This window comes from Cyprinus carpio, chromosome B4 (assembly GCF_018340385.1).
Source record: "Cyprinus carpio isolate SPL01 chromosome B4, ASM1834038v1, whole genome shotgun sequence".
Classification (NCBI taxonomy): domain Eukaryota; kingdom Metazoa; phylum Chordata; class Actinopteri; order Cypriniformes; family Cyprinidae; genus Cyprinus; species Cyprinus carpio.
This window is the reverse complement of record NC_056600.1, coordinates 2,169,306-2,193,226: the sequence shown is the minus strand read 5'-3', so window position 1 is coordinate 2,193,226 and position 23,921 is coordinate 2,169,306. Positions and strand designations below refer to the sequence as shown.

At 38.9% G+C, this 23,921-nt stretch overlaps 1 protein-coding gene and 1 long non-coding RNA gene across 2 annotated transcripts in view; one reads left to right on the top strand and one right to left on the bottom strand.

Moving 5' to 3' along the window:
* Nucleotides 1-23,921, bottom strand: part of LOC109072325 (muscarinic acetylcholine receptor M2-like) — a 72,517-nt gene that overhangs the window by 22,094 nt on the left and 26,502 nt on the right. The gene's annotated exons all lie outside the window — the stretch shown is intronic.
* LOC109104155 lies at nucleotides 8,921-19,399 on the top strand. The gene is made up of 4 exons (XR_002020191.2): nucleotides 8,921-10,734; nucleotides 10,821-10,934; nucleotides 11,127-11,294; nucleotides 18,557-19,399. It is a non-coding gene; the product is annotated as an uncharacterized LOC109104155 (long non-coding RNA).

Below are 23,921 nucleotides of genomic sequence, written 5' to 3'. Positions count from 1 at the left end.
CAGATCATCGCTGGAGAACTGGTAATGCACTGGAGAAACAGGCAATTTGCTGGAGCTACAGGTAGGTTTCTGCAGTGTCAGGAGAGTTGCTGGAGAAACATGTGCATTGCTGGAAAAGGGACTGCTCCTGATGGTTGGTGACCCCAGTGTTGTGGCTGTCCCTGTCCTGGAGCTGCGCTGTTGGAGTGTTCTACGTGAAAGTTGAGGAGAAGGACCAGATCTGAGGGACCCAGGACTGTTCTTGTGGGGGTATTCTTCCCAGTCAACCAAGTATTTGAGATGACGACTCCAGTGTCAGGAATCGAGGATGTTGATGACAACATATACCAGGGAAATGTAACTGGTATGTGACTAGGTGTCACCTTTTCAGCATGATAAAGGGGCCGATGAACAGACTGAGCCAGATGCCCTGGGCAGAAAGCCAGACCTTTTGCCTGGGTTGGTAGGTGAAAGAGGGGGATCTCTGGGTGTTGGCCTGACTCTTCTGACTCTTCTTAATTACGTATAAGATCGTCACTGCAGAAGAGGTAATAGACTGGAGAAACAGTTAATTTACCGGAGGTAAAAGAGAGTTGCTGGAGAAACAAATGAGTCGCTGGAAAAAGGACCGCTACTGAGGGTTGAAGACCCCCTTGTTGTGGCCGGCCCAATCCTGGAGCTGGACTTGTGGGGTGTTCCATGTTAAAGTTGAGGAGAAGGGCCAGATCGAGGAAAGTCATCTGAGGGACCCATGACTGATCTTCTGGACAGTATTCTTCCCAGCCAACCAAGTATTTGAGATGATGACTCCAACATCAGGAATCGAGGATGTTGCTGACCACATGTATCGGGGAGATGTAACTGGTATGTGACTAAGTTGAACTGTTTCAGTATGGTGAAGGGGCCGATGAATTGATGATTTTGCAGACTTGCGGCTGCACAGACTGAGCCAGATGTCCCAGGTGGAGAGCCAGACCTTTTGCCAGGGTTGGTAGGTGGGATAGCAGGATCTCCGGGTGTTGGCCTGACTCTTCTTATTTACATATAAGATCATCACTAGAGAACAGGTAATGAACTGGAGAAATGGGTAACTTACAGGAGAGTTTCTGGAGAAACAAATGAGTCGCTGGAAAAAGGGCCGCTGCTGATGGTTGGAGATCCCAATGTTGTGGCCGGCCCCATCCTGGAGCTGGGCTGTTGGGGCATTTTACGTGAAAGTTCAGGAGAAGGGCCAGATCGAGGAAGTTATCTGAGGGACCCAGGACTGTTTTTTTTTTATTTTTTATTCTTCCCTGTCAACCAAGTATTTGAAACAATGACTCGATGACGATGACAATGGCTGTTGGGGTGTACTACATGAAAGTTGAGGAGAAGGGCCAGATTAAGGATGGACAAAGGATGGATCGACAGGAATCAAGGATGTCCGTGACAGCATGCACTGGGGAAATGTTGCTGGTATGTGATTAAGTATAATTGTTTCAGTATGGTGAAACAGCCAATGAATTGAGAACTTTGCAGGTTGTAGGTGGGAGTGGAAGATCTCCAGGTGTTGGTCTGACACTATTGGTGCTATACTACTCTCTGAAGGTGAACTTGGGCTGCATCCTTAAACTTCTCGTTCTTATGGAACCAGTGATCCAGCTGGAACCTCTGAAGGCTCTCCCGATAGAGGAAACAAGCATGCACTGGAATGGGGTGAGTTCAGTCACAGGCTGACGGAGGGAGTTTTGTGCATACTAGATCCAGGAAATGAACAGGCACCTGCTGTGTTGGTTGGTATGGCAGAATGTCCTCAGTAAGCATCCTATTTCCTGGATCTTTCTCTCGGTCTGCATTTTGGTCTGTGGGTGATAACCAGCAAAGAAGGTCCACGTGCACTCTCAGGAGGGAGAAGGCGGCACACCAGACTCTAGAGATAAAATGGTAACCACGGTAAGATACTATGTCCTCTGGAAGTCATAGCTTCATAGTGTTGGAAGAGGTTTTCAGCCATTTCCTTCGAAGTAGGCAATCTTTTTAGGGGAACAAGTTGGTAGGTTTTGGAGAACCAGTTGACTGCTAAGAGGATACAGCTATGCCCTCCAAAATCTGGTAAGTCTGTGACAAAGTTCACTCCCGGGTGTGATCATGGTTGATGTTGGTACAGACAGCAGGAAGAGTTTGTCAGCTAGTCGGTAGTGAAGAGACTTGGCAATGGCACGTTCAGGACAGCCCTGCATGAAGCAGTGTACTCCTTGGGACATACTGGTCTACCAGTGCCATTGTTGGAAAGGTGAGTGTGTCTGTGTAATTCTGGGGTCACTAGTGCCCAGGGAAGAGTGGACTAAGCCTCAATGAGGGTAGGCAGGAGAGTGGCAGGTATGTAGCAGCATCCCTCAGGGCAAGGTCCAGTTTATGGGGCTGACGGTCAGTGATGACTGAAGAAGGTCCAGTTTATGGGGCTGACGGTCAGTGATGACTGAAGGATGGGTTCAAGCTTATTGGCCCTGGATGTCAGGAGATTGCAAAGTGAAAAGTGGATAAGGCCTACAGGATTGTGACAAGACCATAAGACAGGCAGATATGACTTGTTAAGGAATCTGAAAATGTGGATGGCTATGAACCACAGTACTAACATTTTTTTTTCTAACAAGTAGGGATTGAATACATGAACACCAGTGGCGAGCGGTGACTTTTTTAACTGGGTATGCTGAGTTAAATTCACCCCCCCATCAGCTTTTAGGATTCAAAAGAGGGTCAAATAAGAACACTATGGAAGGGTCAATTAAAAGTTTAAGTTTTTTGTGGGGTGTGGTTTAAGGGTTATTGGAGGTTGGAATCAATGTGGGATGTGTTATTGTAAATACTATGGCAGGTGTTAATGTAAATTGGTTAGTTAAAACATGCTAGAAAAATATGGCTGGTTTTCTAAGTAAAAACCACCAAATAGCGTTTACACATAGTTATGTATTCCCCCGGTCTATATGTCTCTGCATCTGCTAAAGGTTTTTTTTATTTTTTTTATTTTTTTTTTTATTCTCAGTGAATAGGAGTTAAAACTCCCACCCAGGTGACACTACTCCAATAACAGACCGTGCAAAATACCCAAAATAATAATATCTTTAAAATATTGCCAAGTAACGTTGCAACATGGCAAACAACAATAAAATCAGAGAAGAAGCTTAACTGTAAGTGACACGAGCAAACACAAAACAAAGGGAACAATAACATGTTAATGTTCAAAATGCTCAGAGGATTCATGTTTCTTTCTTTTCCTGATGTTTTTTATTATTAAAATTTTATATAGCCCACGTTTTAATAAACATTTTTTTTATTTTAGCAATTAGGTATGTTGACAATAACGTAGGCTATATCTTCAACATGCATACGTTGTCTGTAACCAAAAATGTAAGAAGATATGTTTTCAGTGGACTTTTAAAATTTGCTTTGCTTTGTAAAACATAAAAATACAGTAACACTGTGTTTTTTCTTTTGATTTAGTCGAGTTGGTTTTGCATTAAACACAATGTGATTTTCAGCAATTGGGATCTGACAGCAACAGCACATTTTTCCACTTGGGCGAGCTCTTCGCGGACAGCTTACCTCGCGCATGAAATCGGCCACAGACCAGTAAACCGATGAGAATACGTTACAATCCTGATGAGTCACAGCGACAGAGCGAAGGCGAGAAAGCTCCGGAGAATCCGCTCAACTAGAAGCAACCGCAACTGACGTAGATTTACAGAAAATTACTGACGTCTGGCATATAAATCATTTTACGTACTTAATCCTAACTCTTTAAGCTTTAAGTTACATTTCAAATGACAAGGGCTCAATTTATAATCATGTTTATATTAATTATCCGGTGAACTTATTTTCTCAAATGGCCTGGGTATGCAGAGCATTCGCAGCTTAAATGGGCGGAACGCCACTGATGAACACAATGGTAAGGAGTATTTGCATACAAGATAATCAGCAGAGAACAGGTAATACACTAGAGAAACAGGTAATTCTGTAAGATGCTGGAGTAGCCATAGAATCGCTGGATAAACAGGTACTAATTGTAACAGGTAAGACACTAGAGTCACATAATAATGAGACAACGAGAGTCCTTGTGAAATGCCAGACTGTGACTGAGGGCAAGTGGTGAGCTTTTGTGCAGTACTGAATAAATTTAAATTTGTTGAGGAGTGCAAATCGGTCACTTTCTTTCCTTGTTGCTCATTTACATAATATTTAACTGTTTGCATCGGCAAGTAAGCCCAAATAACATTGCCAATGGTGAGCAACCTTTTGGAAGGTAGCTGCCTATGTAGACAGTAGACAACAAGGCAGCACACTTGGTTTTGGAACAGACTGTATGCATTGTATTCTCAGTACAGCTAGCACAGTCTCACATACATACCTACAGTCATATTATGGTCACCATAGCAGTAATGATTGCTCAGGGCTATTGGGCAGCTGCAGGCTGTGGTTTTCATATCGTGTGTGCGTGTGTGTGATGAGCAGCTCCAGGGTTTGCACTGGGTCACTGCACACTTTTAGCAGAGTGCTTTCAAAACTCTCTCCTCTTCTCTCTCTCTGTGACGTGCAAATCGGAGGGAAATCAAAGACGGAGGAGGAAGAAGAGGGCTGGTGATGCTGTTCAGCATCTCCGGTTGCTGTCTCCTCTGTAATTTTTGGAGTGCCAGAGGTGTGAAGCGTGGAAAATAAGCTGTTTTAAAGAAGCCGAGCTGCTGGAGGCATGACTGCTGTATTTCTGAGAGGTTTCTATAAATTATTAAAGGGTTAGTTCACCCAAAAAATAACAATTCTGTCATTTATTCACCCTCATGTGTTCAAAACTTTGAATAGGTTGAATTAATATGATATAGCTAAAAACGACCAAATTAGTTTATTTATGTATTTGCCTTTAAATGTGTAAATAGCCCTAGAGCTCTAATACTGGTGTGAGACATAGCTGGGACAATTGTGGTCTAATGACAAAATAAAAAGCACAATAAAATCATTGTAATAGCCACAATGTTGCTTCATTAGCATTAATATATTTCTAAATTCATCCCTTCTAAAGCTCCATTGCCTCCATTGTAGCAAATCCACCATCTTAAACAGTACATTTTAAGATGACTGTTGAATGTTTGGCCATTGCATCATGTCTTTGTTTTTCTCAGTATTTTGTACTATGAATATTGCATTTTTAGAGCATTCCACTCCCATTCCACTCCATTATGTCTATCGTCTTTTGTGTTTTCCAGTCATAAAAGGTTTAAATCAACATGAGGGTGAGTAAATCATGACAGAATTTTCATTTTGGATGAACTATCCCTTTAATGCCTGTGGATGTGAATATCACGACCCAGCCTGCATCAGTGACTGTGATTACATGTCCAAGGATAATCCCACATTATTCCCCAGATCTCAGTTCTCAAATCCCATTTCAAATCCCATTTCCCACTGATTGAGTAATTTTGGGGAATAAGCTGTTTATATGCCCTTTCAATGTCCCTGTTATGAGTCGGCCCTTTATCCAGGAAGAATCTGCCTATTCACAGCAATGCGCAATGCCAGTCTTCATCTGAACCATCTGCTGTTCTTCTTTGCTCTGTTTTATTGTGCAGATACATGTATAGTTCGTCCTGTTCATTGTGCTGAAAGGCGAAAATGTAAAACATCTTTGAAGGATTTCAAATGACCTGAACATATAAAGGAGCTTCAAGCGTAGATGTTAAAAATGGCCATGATCTAAATGATAGATTATTCAAATACTGTAATCAGCACGTTGCAACTGCATGAGCCATGTGATGATAGAAAATATTGCAGGTTGATGTGATCAGAATATAGATGTGCTCATAAATTCATGCGCTTTGATTTTGTGTGTGCATGTAAAGTGTTTTCACCTCTTTCACCTCCAAAGATTTGATTGGTATAATGTGAAGAGACCGTGAGCATTTAAACCTAATGCATCCATCCAAACACACAGTTTAAACAAACACGAACACACTTATTTTTTTACACTGCTCACTCTACACACACACACACACACACACACACTCAGAGGCATTTCATATACATTTATATGTCTTTCTTTTGTTCCATAAGGCATGTTAAAAAATCTGTCAATTTTAGGAGCCAATGTAAGAAGGCCACTATCTGAGGGGACAGGTTTCCCAGTTACCAAACATTGACAGTTACTGGTGAAGGACTCATGCTAAACTCACTTAATCATAAGGATTTCAGCTTGGTGATAATATTCCACTACAGGAAAGGAGCCAGAAGTAGGGTTTACCTGGATTTTCCTACACTGGCATGCACAGGTTCCTGGCAAGGTAAGTAAGTTTATTTATTTATTTTTCTGGCAGGTATTATTGCTCCAGATATCAGGCCTGATGGTTTGAGGGGGAACTGCAGTGCGCCACAAAATGCAGACTTCTGTATTTTGGTGTGTTAATCTGTCAGATCTCTACTTGGTCTTTCTGCTCGTGTAGCTGAATACTGTAATAAGAAGGGATGCCTTTTTGACCATTTTCTCAGTTTGGTTTTTGTAGGTTTGGTTTTTGGCTGTAGTAGGTTTGCTTCTGGTTATTTTACTGTAGCGTCTTGTACGTCAGAGTCCTTAGCCATCACGGCTGCCATGCCAGGGTCCTCACCCATGGTGGCGCAACTCAGAAATCCCTGCATGCACCATTGCTGATTGTGCTGCAAAAAGCATTTGGCACCGGCATCAAAGGTTTTGGACCAACCAATGATGTAGACACAAGCTGCGTTGAAGGTTAGTCCACTGGTATCAGCGCTCTCAAGCTCCACAGCCTCAGCAAAATTCAAAGCCCATGGTCCCGAGTCCGATGGTCTCAGTACATCCAAGTCCAGCGATCCCGAGTGTAGGGGTCTCTGAAGTTCTCCCACTATCTGCAGTGCTTCCTGTAATGGCGGTCTACTGCCAGCTCCATTGTGGTGGTCTTCTGTTTGGCCTGATCCGCCATTGTGGTTATCTGCCTTGGAGGTCCTCAGCCCCTTCTGCTCTCCTGTGGTGGTCTTCTGCTCTGTCCTAGGGATCTTTTGTCCCATCTACTCTGCTGTGGTGGTCATCAGGTCCATTGTGGAGATCTTCGGTCCAATCTACTCTGCTATCATGGTCTTCTGCTCCACTGTAGGGGTCTTCAGTCCCGTCAACTCCGCCCTGGCCACCTACCCAGCTGGGTTTGACCTGGCCTCCTGCTCTGTTGGCTCTACCCTGACCATCTACTCTGCTGGCTCGACCTTAGCCACCTGTTCAGCATCTCCGCCTAGGCCTCCTCTCTGCCGGCTCCACCATGGTTTCCAGCTCCACCTTGGTCTCTAACTTTTCCCTGGCTTCCTGTTCCACCTTTGTCTTCAGATCCTCTTTCACCTCACGGGCCTGGCCCTCTGTCCCTCCCCCTGCTCTCCTTCAGTCAGTGGTAAGTTTAACAAATGCTTTGCACTGACTCAATTAATGTTCTGTAATATCGCAGAAGGAACAGAATTTCCAGAGTTGACAGGGAAGTTACATTTTACTGTGTACATATCCACTCCTTGTGAGCCAATCTCTCCATCAAATTAATGATACCAGGCTTCATAGTGGAACTAGTTTGAAATGTCATGTAAAGTAGGTGCAGTTACAGGATTACATAACGTATGACGGTGGAACTCAGCAAGTTGGTCAGAAAGAAGCTTGCTTCTGTGTGACCCAAAATTCAATTCAGTGTCACCTCCAGGTCTTAAGGTTTTAAGCCAACCCACCAATGACTGTACCTGAAGATCAAACTTCTGGAATGCAACTGTATCTCCACAATTTACATCAGGGGCTTCCAAGACTCAAAGCTAGCTGGTGGGGATTACCAAACTTCTCATGGAGGGCCGCAATATTATAAGTAAATGGGGTAAGCAAATTCAAATAAGCATCTACTAGTATTTGATATTTAAAGAGCTCAGTTCCATCTGTAGTACCCAGATTGTCTAAAACTCTTCATTGTCTGGCAAACTCACTCTTCATCATCAGCTGTTGTGGCCAATCCATTCTGGTCTACGTATCAGGAAAGTCTGGATGGTGGTAGGAAGTCTGGTCATACTGGAGAACTGTCATAGCTTTTAGCTGTGTTTAGGCCTGGCCTTTCATCAGTTCTTTAAACTGAGTAAGCACTTCTTTCAACTCCAACAGGTCAGCACGAAAAAGTTGGTGTGACTGCATCCTCGGCTTGGGGTAACTCTTTCACTGGGCTGATCGTGTCATTTATTTATTCTATCTGTTGTTCTTTCTGTCATTCTGTCGAGCGTTTAATTAGTCTAGATGTCATTCTATCTATCGTGTCATTCATTCATTCTATCTGTCATTCTCTCAGTCTCTCTCATATGTTACGTCTTGAGGGTTGGAGCTGATCCGTTCGAGGCGTGCAGTAATCATCCGCAGTGAGGGGCAGTCAGAGGTGTTTGGAGCTCAGCACGGGGGAAATGAAGAGGTCTCACGCTCTCAGCAGCTGCATTCTGTGGCTGCAGGATTAGCTAATGCGATTAGCTGCGTCTCACAATCAGCCGCACTGAATGCATGTTGTAATTACTGCACCTCAATGAGAAAGGTGTGTGTGAAAGATTAATGCAGGTGACTGGCAGGCTGTGATAGATACGCTCTGCTAACGTGCTCTCCACAGCCAAGCATGTGTGTGTGTGTGTTTGCGAATGGGACTGAATGGGAATGTAGCTCATCTGCACATATGCGACCCAAACACAGACTGTACAGGTATGCCAAGTGAAGTCTGAGCTGATGGTTAGGTACTGTAGTGCTCCAAATCGGTTTATATTTTTGATGTTGATGTTATATTTTCACAGTACTAAGGATAGTTGACCTGTTAACACCCTGAAGATCCAAAAATCAACATTTCTAGTTGGCATGATTACAAAGTTAAATTATGTGACATGTTTTTAAAAACTTTATGGAGTGTAAAACTCTGATGCTCTTTCTAACTCTAAGTTGATATCATGAGACAAATAAGTCATGATCTCATGAAAACCAGGCAGAAACCAATAATAATGCACAGCCTCTCTGGGCTTCAGTCATTATTTTTGCAAAATTCTGCTTTGGTGCCACTATGGATTTAAAATCTCTGTACTATTCTAGGACGTGGTCTTTTGTCTCATGAAATCAGCGCGACATATTTCCACACAGGATTTCTCACAGCTTCAGTTCCATGCTGAAAATCAGTGGACATGCCAATTGACTCCAGCTGAATCGCTGCCCATTCATTTAGCTCTGATTCAAGAGGCTTCTAGCTTTTTTCCTCACAGTTTTGAGTCTGCCTTCTGCTCGCATATTCTTTTTGCCTGCGATGACATCAGATGTGTGCAGCAACTGAGAGAGAATCCTGGCTGTGAATTACAAGGTGGTGTGATTACGAAGGTAGAGGAGGCCAAAATAAAGAATAAAAGAGCTACAGAATTGTTATAATTCTAATACATCAGAAATTTTGGTGCATGTGTTATTTAGGGCCATGATGAAGAAAATGTAATTTGATTGCATTTTAAATAATTGTTGAAGTTTTATGTATTAATTTGATTACCACCATTTTTTATGATATCATTAAACACAGAATCCAGGAAAAAATAATACAGACAACAACACGGTTGTCCATTTCATAAAAAAGAACATTGCACATGACACTATTGTTGTTAACGTTGTAATAAATTATTACAATAAATTATATTAAATATGTTTCATGAATTCAAATGATTAGCAAATTTGAAAATTAAATCTGAAATGATCTGAAAATCACATTAAAATGATTTTGATGTGTAATGAACAGATGAACAATTCAGATCTCATCCGCATAATCTTTAATTTGGCCTCAAAAAATAATATAACTGATTGGCAAATGAAAAAAAAAAATTTTTTTAATTAAAGCTACTCAACACGGTTTCTCTGAAAGATCAAGCTGATTGTGGTCCTGAAAACACATCAGTTCTGTTTTCCAAGCAATACGAAGACTTGTTCTGAATGCTTTTCGTAGAAAGCTGAAATGTTTCTAACACACGTTGTTTCCTCTTTCAGATCTTCATTCGCTGCCTTTCGTCAGCGAGCCGCCAGAAGGCCGATAGCCAAACGCTAACATTTGATTGAATTATCCCTCAACATGATGTGGCAGTAAACTGTTATTCCTCCATCTTACCAGCCCTCTGCTGTCTCGCCCCTGAGCGACGACTTTCATCCTCTCTCATATCTCTGCTGTCATAGACATACTGGCACTCGTCTGCCGCCGCGATGGCTTCGGCCTTTTGCTCATTTAAGGCTCTGTATTCCCGACAGGCTGTCTGATTCCTGAGGGGAGGCCTGTGGAGGACGCTCTGTTAAATGTACGGCCGTATATAAATATATATGAACGTGCGGTTCTCTCAGATTGAAAACATATACCTGCGACGATTGCCTGCTATGAAGTTCATTCCAGCGGTAATGCTGTTTTTCCCCCCATCTCGTCAGCTCCTTCAAAGAACGCATCCTATTTTTCCTATTTTAAGGCATGAGAGATATATGGAAAGGAACAGGGTAAATATTTGAGAGTATCGCAGCCTCATTTCTTGGATTAATTCAGTTGGTTTTCTTCGACTGGCTTCTCCACTGGAAAATCCATTCTAGTCCAAGCAACTCGAGGAGAGAATGCTTTCTCACTCATGTTTAGGTTGCAAATGCATTTTAGGAATTGAGAACAATGCACGCTGCTTGTTCAACATGATTTCTGCGACGATGAGTTGCAATGAGAAATATATTATCAGGTAACTGTCAAATATGTTGTTAAAAGAAGTTCACTTACACAAATCAAGCTGAAATGCTAAATGTAAACCATACTGAACATCTACAGGACCCATGCAGGCATGTCCGAGTTCAGAAAACAGCTGTAACACTAACAAAAACAACCATCAAAATGCACCAAAAGCTCATTTATGAAAATCCCACAAGCTGCTTAAACTACAAGGTATGCAAAATCCATTCAGTGAGTTTGGAGCATGACATTTTGAGAAACATTGTGCCATTTTTAAGTCAAATACAACAAATGTAAAGCACTGAAATGTCAAGCTGGGTGTTTTAATACTAACACAAAGACTCATTCTGATCACCGTGTGTAGAAAAGTGAAGCATCTCTTTCTAACACACTTTGTTTTTTCAGATCTTCATTCCCCTTGTGTCATCAGCGAGTCGCCAGGAGGCCGCTACACAACCGCTAACGTTTGATTGAACAGCTATAACATCCATCCATAACCATCAGACATCAGGCTTGTGTCTGCAACAAAAGTTGTATAATGACGAAAATCCCTCAAGCATCTTACTCTACAAGGTATGTAAAACAACCATTGCAGGTTACTTTTTTGCATGACACTGGAAGAAAAAAAACTGTGCATTCTGATTCTAGAAAATGCATTAGTCTATTCAGTGAGTTTGGAGCATGACATTTCTGTTGCCATTTTTAAGTCCGGTATGCATCAGGTGGTCTGTGGTTGTGCCATCTGAGGAAGCGAGGGCAGACACGTATGTGTGTCATAGCTGCAGGCCACCTGCACAGTCGTCCTGACTCTAGAGCATCATTACACACTCATTACACACCTGCGGACCGAGTGCAGGTCAGAGAGCATGCGGTCATCTCACATGAAAGCTGCTCTTCTGTCTAGGGCCAGAAATCTTTACACTCCCGTCCTACACAGCACTGAAGTAGACAGTCTAATGCAGCTCCTCTCAAATCTTTGGCTAAAATAAAACTAAATCAACTGTGACTGCTCTGTCAAACTAAAGCCTGAAGGTCTACTGGAATAAAAGGGAATCTTTATTTTAAAATAGACTCCAAATTCTGATTGCATGAACCACATTTGTGAGATGTGACTGCATTAATTTGTCTTTACGTTATGCCTTTTTTTTTCTGCCACATGACCAAAACTGGTGGAATTAGTTTCTGAGAGGTGAAAAACTTTGGAGGATCCTGAGTTTAAGTGTCTTGTTCAAAGATGAATCTTACTATGGATTACTGACACTGTTACTAAGCCACTGGGACAGAACAACGTTTTGTTTTGGGGTGGTTTAGTTGATTGGATTAAGAGTTGCGCTCCCCCTTGTGTTTGATCCAAAATGTACTTACACTCTTGGCAATGTATAGTGAACACTTTGTTTGCATTTCTTAAGTGCTTGATACAGATACAGTAGGTTTACTTAACATATTGAAGTACAAATCTTTTGTTGGTTAACATTAATGACACTGATAGGTTTCTAATTAGGAATGCTGTCCCTTTAAGACAGAAGGCATGCATGTAATACTGACACACGTTCAGTTTTCATACACCTGTTTACATTCACTTAATCCATAACCGACGGTATTTACGTGAGATACTCTACAGGGCCCTTATCTGATAGTTTTTATCATCAGATATTAGTTTTAGCTCGTCAACGTCTCGTCTTGTTTGTTAAAGAATATTTTTCGTCGCCGTCTTCGTTGACCAAATTAACACTGGTTTGCATATGATGCAGGGAATCCAAATCTCACTCATATGCTTTATGTACATAGGTGTACTAAAGGCTGTAGAGATGAATTATAGATTTGTGTGTTGAGCAGCCTCTGGGAGATGTGTGTTATTCCAGCGTGTCAGGAAATAGAGTGGGTGGACGGGATTCTGATTAGAGCCGGAGCTAAGATAGAGAGACAGATCTATGGTTTCTATATCCGTCCCTGAACAGAGAGAGATGTGCCTTATCATAGACACCGACAGACTCCCTGTACACTCGACTCAGTCCGTATCAGTCAGCTGAGGACCACACAAACACACACACACACACACACACACACATGAGTAGTGATAGCACCCATTTATCAAGCACTGACAACTCACATTGAGTGCTGCAGGACTGCACGCTTTCTCTTTGTTTTTGTCCGATGTCTCCATCGTGTCGTTGTCAAAGGGTCTGAGCTCTAGGTAATATGCTGAGTGTGTTCCTGAGCCTGATCCATCGATTCGTGAAAAACCCTGGTAAGTTACGTAAATGCATAAAAGGAGACAGATTGGCTCTTTTTTAATTCTCAATTTTCTGCCGCTTGATTAAACTTGCTGCAGGATCAATCCAGCGCTGAATCTCAAATCAATTTTGATAGCGTCTGGAAAGAAAAACGAGCCGCGTACTCATGCCCTAAAACACATCAACCTGTGGGAGGCTGATTGTGTTACAGAGAAATAGAAACTTAGTCATCACTTAGACTGCAGAAACATCTCTCAGTACCTTTAACCTGGTTTTTGATGAGTCTGTAAGGCTTTGGGTATTAGCAGTGTTTGATAAGACATTTGGACAAACAGCAAAAAAGGAATAGTTCACCTAAAAATGAAAATGTGCTGAAAATATACTCACCATCAGCAATCCGAGATGTAGATGAGTTTGTTTCTTCATAAGCTTTGGAGAAATGTAGCATTCCATCACTTGCTCACTGATAGATGCTCTGCAGTGAATGGGTGCCGTCAGAATGAGAGTCCAAACAGCTGATAAAAACATTTCAAAGTAATCCACACCACTCCAGTCCATCAGTTAACATCTTGAGAATACAAAAGTTACATGTTTGTAAGAACCAAATCCATTTTTAAGGCATTTTTAACTTCAAACCATTGCTTCCATGCTTGAGTACATAATCCATAATTTTTGCTCTCCAGTGAAAAAGCTGTCTCGAATCAGGAGGGAAATATGCACAGATCAAGGACTTTTTCCACTCGAGGAAGCATTATTGTGGATTATGGACTGATATTTTGGCCAGAAGCGATGATTAAAGTTAAAATGACTCTCATTCTGACGGCACCCATACACTGCAGAGGATCCATCAGTGAGCAAGTGATGGAATGCTACATTACTCCAAATCTGATGAAGAAACTCATCTCATCTACATCTTGGATGTCCTGAGGCTGGGTAAATTTTCAGCAGACGTACTTTTTTGGTTGAACTATTCCTTTAAACTTCTGCATGTAACTCGTTCTGCACTCAAATCGAATTAGGAATAAAAAAGCTAAAACACAATACAGAAATCCCCTATACAATAAGATTATGTCTTAGGTGGTGCACAAGAAAACACTGCTATAATTTTGTTTTTACAAACTATAGACGGCATCACAAACACCGGCTTAGGGAAAATCCTGCATTCTTTATTCTCGCAGCGTAGCCTTGATTCGATCCATCACGTACTATCAGCTCAGAAATCGTTGGCCACCTTCATCAGACCTACAGATCTCATTTTCCTGTCGTATTTTCCGCACTCACAGAGCCGGGTCGCTCCAAATCATTTCAACAGACCCTCGGGCCACGTAACCCAGAGAGGATGGTGGAAAAATAAGGATTTCTACGAGGAATGCATATATTATATATTATAAAGGTGTTTTGGAGGCATTTACAGTTCCTTATTATATGCCATGTCGTATTTTGCAAATGATATTAACTACAGTTATAATTCAAGCCTATTCATATTTATTTGTTTAGATATTATATTCCATTAAAATACATAATGTCATGGTTTATATGCTGTAATGCATTATACTGAAACCGTTTGCAACCTCAGGGTTTGTGTGATGCAATCTAGCAGTGAGATTTTATAGAGGTGAAATTCCCTATAAATCATGTATTTTCGCATACAGTAAGACCAAATCTCCGCTGTTTTTATGGAAAAGCAAGGTCAGCACTCAATGCTAAGGATTTTTTTTTTATTTCAGTGTAGGTTTTTACATGCCCTGCCAAAATTTTAATATGCCCGCCACCAATAAATGAATAAATAAACAGAAATGATTCTTGTTTTCAGTTAGTTTTTGACCCGTGAAACTCTGTAGTTTGATAAATAAAATTATGACAGCAACATTTAGATACAAGTAAAATTTAAAACAAACAATTTCGATACCACAGTTTAAACATTATTAAAGACAAGACAGTAATAAAATATGAACAAAGAAAGAAATGAAAAGAAATAGCACTATTTTCTCCCAACGGTTTATGTTCACTTAAAACATAACAAAACAGTTATATATTGATTTGTGATGCATATTATTATATATTGCTTTACATGAGTGTACTGTATGTGGATAAGGTTTGACATATATCCAACTTTATATACAGAGCTGTGCGATAATATAGTTTACATTTGACCATACTTCAGTAATTCAGTTTGTTTTGGGGGAGCACAGTTTGAAAGAGAGATGGATTTGTTTGTTTAGAGAGGATTGTGTGTTTACGGTGTGTTTATCCTTCTTTGATGCTTTTTTGGAATTCTTTAATATTTTATGGGGGGAGAATCTGTGAGCGCGCTCCTTTTGTGTGCGCGCTTTTGTTTGTGTCTGTGCGAGTCGTGATGTTTCTTTACCAACATATAGATCTCTGGTTACTATGGTGATGAGCCTCCCATTAGCTGATGATGATGATGGAGGTGATGATGTCATAAGAGCAGCGTCTCAAGGGTCCTACAGACCCTCTTCAGAACTACTTCCACACACTGACCTAGCGAGACTAAACAAGTGGCTCCCTTCTTAGGCAGCATCGTAACTGAGATGGATCCTGAGAAGTGAGTGAGAAGTGCTGCACATACTGTAACACGAATAGTGTGAAGCAAGCAGAAAACTTAACTCACAATCGATTTCAGGAGAATTGAATGATTAATAAAGTGATAATCTAACCAGGGTTATTGGTAACTATTGGTAAATAAAATAAGCGAAACTGAATAAACTGAAACGTTGAAAGTATTTATTTTCCACTGTTTGGAAAAGCAATATTTCTCATTTTCATTCAGTGTAATTTGATGTGCTAAAATTAAAATGTAAGAAAATGAATAAAAACTACATTTACTAAAAAAACAAATAATAAATGACAAAATTCCAAAAGTAAAAACTAATTGAAAAGAATATAACAATATATAGTTATTTACTAGACATATATAAAAAAAAAATGGCACAAAGTTACTCAATCTTGAACAAAAATTTAAATGAAACGGGAAATATGAAAAATAGAAACTTTAAAATATCAAATAATACAGTAAAATTCTATCTATTACATTTTACGTTACTAAAGAAATATTAACTGAAATGAAACATTTCTCATTTCCATTAATTTAACTAAAACTGAAATAAAAATTCATTACAATATTTATTTACTAGACATTAAAAAACAATAACTAATAAAAAATGTCAAGCACACAAAATTACTAAAACGCAAACTAAAATTAAAATGGAAAATACAAAAAATGTAATTACATTTTAAAATATTAAATAAAACTCTAATAGTATCTCAAAAAACACTGACTGTAAATTAACTCTAATATTAACTGTTATCACTTTTTTAAATATGTTTATATAAAAAATGATGCAATTATTAACTTCTACATGCAGCTATGTCTAGATATGTTTTAGATTTTTCCCACACATTCATTTTGGCCATACAATAAGAACGGCTGAAATTCCTCTCTTTCATATTGTATTTTTCGTTCTCCTTGAATGTCTTGTTCTGCTGGACATGTCACGCTGTGATGAAGTCAAGTAAAATGGGTTGCAGACAGGCTTCATGTTGAATTTGAACTGCTGTCTGCTGTGTGTTAAATGGTTTTGGACTGGATTTTGCTGCAGTCAGCAGATACAGCAGGTGTGTGTGTGTGTTAAACTGTATGTAGGACTCTGTATTCTGACTTAAACACTAATGACTAATGACTCGTGACTGGTTCCTCTTTAGTCTTAATTACTCTACACTTGCATTTACACAGAAACTGCTGTGACACCTTAATGAGACGTTGCTAGGATGCAAAAATGTTGATTAATTAAGAAGACAGAAGCACAGAGGTCATACTGTCTTGAAGATTCTTGTCTTTCTGTCTTTGTTTGATTTTACATGTTTTGTGCATTCACATTTTCGACTAATTTAGAACTGGGTCAGGCAAAGACTTTGGCAGACTGAGCAACAGCTACACTTACATAAAGAGTAACCAAGACAGAAAGAAGTTTCTTCTTGACATTTCAAACCTAATTAAAGGAGAAAGTGAAGTGATCCGAGAGGTCAGCAACTCATTACAATCACACAATCACACACAATCCAGTTCACTTCTTCTTTGCTGATTTTGTCTGCAAGCTATTTATATACTACTGTTCAATAGTTTGAAATAATTATGATTTTGTAATGTTTTTAAAAGAAGTCTCTTCTGCTCACCAAGGCTGCATTTTTAAATAAAAAAAAAAATACAGAAAAATAGTGAAACATTATTACTATTTGAAATAAGTCTTCATACTGTAAAAACAGTTTTTTATTTATTTTGTTTATTTTATTTGTTTTGAATTTTCAGCATCATTATTCCAGTCTTCAGTGTCACATGATCTTTAGAAATCATTTTAATATGCTGATTTGCTGCTGAGAAACATTTCTGATTATTATCAATGTTGAAGACAGTTGTGCTGCTGCTGCTGACAATAATGAGAACCATTATTATTAACTGAGCACCAATAATAGGGCATGTAATAAGGTTTTTTTATCTATTTATATGTTATTCAGTAAATATTTGGTTAAACAAACCACTAACTAAAATACACCTTTGATCACAGAAATAAATTACATTTTACAATATATTCAAATAGAAAACGGTTATTTAAAATTTTAATATTTCACTGTACTATCACCATATTTTTAGTCACATAAATGTTGCTTTGGTGAGCAGAACGTCTTTCAAAAACATTTAAAAAATGTAATTATTCCAACCCTTTGAGCTGTAAAGGCACATTCACACCAAGGCCTAATAATAACTATAACTGTAAAGTTTTAATAATCATTCTAATTCTATGAGAAAAGGGATGTCCACAGCACAAGTGTACCAATAACAGCACAGAGAAACGATATCACTGTCAGATTAAGCTCACTTGTGGAGATAAATGTGTCCTCATACCTGAATAAACCCTCACCTCACCAGACCCTCTTAACCTATTAAGTGTGTGTGCGCGTTTCATGAATGCGAGTCGGCAGCCATCAGGAGCGTATGATACGCCGTTCTTTCACCAAACGCTCATTTAGCAGCAAGAGAGAGAAACTGTTCCTCCTCCTCCTCTGCTCTCTAAAACGAGAATCTGACGTTCTTTTCTTCAGCACAAAAACCCATCCACGTCATTCACTGATGTGCACACGCTAAATTTAGATGCATGAACAAGCGGGGAGCTCAATTGCGAAGACTAATCCATATTTAGACCAGCACATTTATGTTTACCTGCTAGCTTGCTCTCATTTAATAATCTATTTACTGCTGTGAAAATGGCTTTCATGCATATTTCATTTGCATAATGTCACATGCACGTGATTATAACGGTCTGCTGTTTGCCATTGTAAATATCTCTACTACTGTTGCATTCACTAACACTGAGTATTAAAGTTTGTTTTGTTAACTCAGGGTAAGTTTTTCTGTTCTCTTATCGTATCTATCTGGTTTCTTTGCCGCATCAATAAGATTGAATATCTCTAGCCTTGTGAGCTGAATGAGGATTTTCTGGCGAACCGAAGCAAGTGTGTGCGTGTTTGTGTACGTGATCTGTTGTATTCGACTCTGATTGACAGCTGTCTGAATTGTGCACACAGGCTGCAGGTGTTCCCTGACCATCAGTGTGTGTGAAGTGACCTGTGGGTGTGTTTTTGCTGTGCCGAGTGTCCTGCAGCATTTCCATCAGGCCGGCAATGAGAGGACCATGTCACTACAAGCTCCTCAATCTACGGCTGTTACAGAAATCAATACTGCCTGACACACACACACACACACACACACACACATTCAGGAGAACATCTCTATTGCTCTACAAATATAAAGATGTCTACAGAAGTCAAAACATTAACAATTATCTTAATTTGAGCTTTAGGTTTAATTAAAAATGAACGATATTCCTTGGCATCTATTGTTTTTTATGTACAGCTAGTTATAAATACAGTAACGTAACCCCATCAGAAAACCTTCTGCAGGTTTACTTTTTTTGTTTTTTTTCCAATCATTGATTTTGTAGCTCAATTCTGGGTACAGATTTATTGTCAAAGTATGGTTAAGTAGGTACTTACACACACATACAAACAGATCAGTGGTAAGTAGTCACTTATGTGTATAATAGTTTCGCATATAATGCATTTTTGTAATTAAAGTTTTTATTTTACTCAAGCTTATAGACTGATACTACAGCGGATTTCGCGCTTCTCAATTCAGCCAATCAGTGTGTAGATTACGTGGCCATCTGATCACATGATCATTCGGTAAGAGTTCCTCAGAGTCCACGGCTGCATCACACTTTAAATACAATGTGAAGTAAGAATTAATGCATTCCAAGCCATAATATGTTTAAAACAGTATGCTGCTAAAATAATAGGCTACATCTGAAATGAAAGTAATTATAAAAATAAAATAATTATTCACTTTAGCGATATTTATTTTACATTTATGCATTTAGCAAACGCTTTTATCCAAAGTGACTTGCATTGCATTCAGGCTATACTTTTTTTTTTTTTTTTTATTTTTTTTTTTTTATCAGTATGTATTTTTCCTGGGATATTTTTTTTTTTTTTTTTTTTTTTTTAGTATTTATGTTTATTTGTTTTTGCAACATTCTGTGGACAAGAAAGGGCCACTGTATTTGTCGGTAGCATAGCGTTGTATAAAGTCACTTTCAAACTAAGCAGCTTTTTGCTGGTGAATGCCGAGCGAAATCTGCATTTGGAACTTTTTCACAATCACATAAAATTATACACAACATTTGTAGTTTCCAACTGAAATTACTGTATTTCACCCTAAAAATTCAGTAAAATACTGTAAATGTGTCCTTTACTTCTTGACCACCATAAAAGTATATTCTGTGCAGCATGAATGGATGTAGTATGATTGTAATCCAGACATTGTACCAGCATCAGTTGCATCGGATGGACACTTCAAAATATATCCCCAGAAATGGAAAGTCATGGGTGCTGTTTTATGAATACTGCAAATTTGGAAATTTCATCTACTACACTAATAATAATTTGGTATAGAAAAATTATCTACTTAGAAATTGCTAGTAAACGTAACTATAAATTACAAAGAAATGGCAAGTAATAGTGAATTAAACAAGAAATTTTGAAGTACAAAAAATTATGTGGTATTTTCTTTTAAAACATGCTCTAATAAACTAAAAATATTTTTTCCAGTGTTTATGGTAGGGAAGTATGCAATGTCAGATGCAGCGTAAGTGAGCTTTTTCAGCGATAATTACCTGCAACCAGAGAGAAGTGTGTGATTTGTTTATTTCAACTTATCTAGTTGTATAAATGTGAGGCTGAATGCATGAAAACCTAAAACTGTGCAATAAAGTAGTGAATTTAGTTAGATGCTAATGCTTACTGCTTTCCCATCATCAGCGAAGTGGATAGTAGAAGTATGCAAATTAGCATGCATACCTCTTTTAAACAGGATGACTTTTTTCATTAGATAATTGCATTTTGTAAATCGTTCTGTGGTAGAAGATTAAGAATATATTTCATATAAAATTATCAATGCTTATGTATCATACATTAGTAAGTAAATCTGCTTAATAATAGTAAACAACTGGCTACACAGACAGCGACTTACAGTACATTTTAACCACTCTACAACCAATAATAGTTTAGTTTGCCATGTAGTGCAGAAGGAAAGCTCTTGTTTATGTTCCCAACATGTGATTGTGTGTGTGTGTGAGAGAGAGAGAGAGAAAGTAGTGTGTCATGGTAGACTTGAATTCAGAGTTTTCTCTATCTGCAGAAGAGTGAATGTGGAAGGATTCATCCATTATGAATGTCTCAGAGAAACACTGTCACCTGGACTGAGCTACTCAAACCCCGGCGCACATGAGCAGAAGGTCTGGAGCGTATGAGTATGTGGGAGTATGTGAGCATGTGTGTGTGTGTGTGTGTGTGAGATGACAGTCTCTCTGCCTTCAGGAGAAACATCATACTTCACTTTTACACGCAGCTGATTTTGTCTTGTTAATAAGAGGTTTTTATGACATGCATATTATACAATATCTCAGGAGTTAACAAGCACATTTGTGTGTGTGTGTGTGTGTGTGTGTGTGTGTGTGTGTGTGATTCTAACGCAATAATGTGCAGGCGGTGACATTGTGAAGGGCACAGTGAGGCTTGAGTAACATCCAGTTTGGAATATTCAGTCCCTTTGGGTTTATTAAACACAAACACTCACACATGAATCTCTGTTGCTCTCGCTTTCAAACCTCTCACAAGAAGATGCATAATAATGTGCATAAAATGCACATTTGTAGAGAGAGAGGCCAATTATTGGTTATACAATATATTGTCACTTGTTTAATTAGATGTATGTTCTTTAACATCGTTTCTGCTTATTTCATGTATTATTTGCATAAAATACACTATTTAAAAGCTATTTATTCTGAGACTCGAGTAGCATTTTTAACTGAACAGTTTGAGATTTTGCATAAACATAAGCATTAGTATTTATAGTTATAGTTATAAAAATATTTTTATCCAAAGTTAAAAAGACATAAATAAGAAATAGATGTTAATTTAGAATCAATGTTATTTTAGAAGCATTGATATACTATTATGATTTTTGTTAATATTTTGAATTAGATTTGATATTTTCTGTTTTCATTTCCATTTTTTTATGTAGATTTTAGTACTTATTGTTTAATATTAAACTAAATGAAAAAGAGAAAGGTTGCCTTTGGCAAAATAAAACAAGTTTATATTTTAAAATAGGTTAATGTTTGATTTCTGTTAGTGTTTATTTTATTTCCAGAAATGAAAATGTTTTTTATTGTTTTAGTTAATGATAACTCTGTGTAGAATTAATAGAATTAAAATCATTTCTGTATTTCAGGTATCATACACTTTAAATCAGGCTCAGATGATCTCTACACTTTTGAAAGGTAAGTAAAAATAATAGTCCAAAGCATTTCTATGAATTGGTTCTTTTGAACGCTGTGTTTCAATTACCCTTAACAAAAAGAAACAATTATCTTCTTCATTTAATTTCTCGTCACTAATGTCCGCTGTGGCGTATTACATTCTGGAACATGTTTTAATAAAGCCATATGTAGACACACATTGCTGTTGATTAAGTTTTTATGTAATTAAGGTATATTAATTATAGGGCGTTTTGCGTATTGCGATTCATGTCCCAGTGTTTTGCACCTTAATTGAGATTAATGTTCATACTCCATAATGTCTCGGGTCTGGGCTTTCCCTGCATGTTGAATATGACTGTGACAAATATTCATGAGCTGCATTACAGTTCTGCAGCTAAAGCATCCGTACAGATGGTTCCCGGCTCATTTAGAGTCAGACGTGTCTGAAACGGACAGTCGAGAAGCGCTTAGACTGACTCATTGAGTTGAGGAGCCATTAACTTCCCAGACTGATTCAGTCCAGTCCACGAACAAATCGCTCAGTTGGTGAACCAAACCAACCAATGCACTGACTCAAAAGAATGACTTTTTCATTTGGAGACCACTAGTTTATCTTCAGCAGATGCTGATTAGAAATCATATCGAGATCTTTGATTGCAAGCTGTCTTGGTAAATCTGAGTACAGTTTGAGATATAATCAGCAAACATCTCATACATCTCAACATCTCATCTAGAAATTGAAGGGATCTCATCTGCGATTTGTCTTTTAGCGTATCACGCCTGCCAGGAATGTGCTCAGAAATGCTGCATGGTTTTTGGCGAACGTGTGGAATTTGATACGGGGAACATAGGGCTCTTGTTAATGTCAGCGCTGAAGTGTTTTCACTGGAGCTGAAACATGTGGCCGCGTTTGGCTGGACTTCTGCACCCGCGGGACATTAAAGGACACCGGTCGGCTGTTTTCTTTCAGGTAGTGTTGCTGTTTTGTGTAAAGCGCCTTGCGCCCGACGCTTTGTTGGAGGGATGTTCCGGGTTCAATGCAACTTAAGCCGTATACGGACAGCGCTTGTGGTGTAATTTCCAAAGAAAATCATTTCTGAAACAAATTTGTTTACAGCAGTCCGTAGTGCTAAATAGATGATTTAGACTCTTTGCAGCTCAAATAACACACTTTGTTTTGTATGGAACAATTATTTTAAGTGCTTGAAGCTGCACATTTGAAGCTTTTAAACATCTTGCATTAATCAAAATGCATTTGTTCTCTGCTTTTACAAACCGAGTGACAAGCTGAAGTCATTTTCTCTGGTAATCAAGAGATTGAAGGGTTTTTTGAACCCTTGAAGAGCCGCGGTGCAGTTCTCGCATGTAATGGCGGTAAATCTTCTTTGCACAGAGCTCAATCTGAGTGGCTCAACGCAGCTGTTTGGATAAATCTGTACGGAATATTAAAGCGCAGTTTAAAATTCTGTACATTAATCTCTCTTTCAGCGCTGATGTAAGCAGCCTCGCTGCGGGGATAAATATAATCTAATAACGCAGTGGCTTTTACAGTCATTCAAATGAAACCAATTAAAAAGCCTGCGTCTGCGCAGACGCGTCCCTCGAGTGTGAGTTTACACGAGGTTTAGATCCGACGACTCCCACCTAACAGATCACAACCGTCTGTCTCTCTTTGAGTCCATCTCTCTGGGATTGAGAGCTTGAGGAATCGTTTAAGAAGGTCGCTGGACCTTGAGACGGAGATATGTTGCGTCTATAAACAATCTGTCATGATACATGCACAAACACGCACACACTGTCTGCACAAATGCATTAGCCAAGGCAAAACTGGCTATCAGAAATCTTTAAGAGAGGCTTGTGTAGTGTATCATTCTTATAGTGCATTATTATTGATAATTAATCATCTATAAAATCAATCTCTTCCTTGTTATTTTGTGTTTTTGTCACGATTAATGTATGGAATTTTATCAGTGCTTTGGTTTCTTGGTTTCATTTTCAATTTTCACATTCAGTTAGACAGACAAATTTTTTACTGCATGTACCCCTCAAAGAAACACATTTTTTGAATTAAA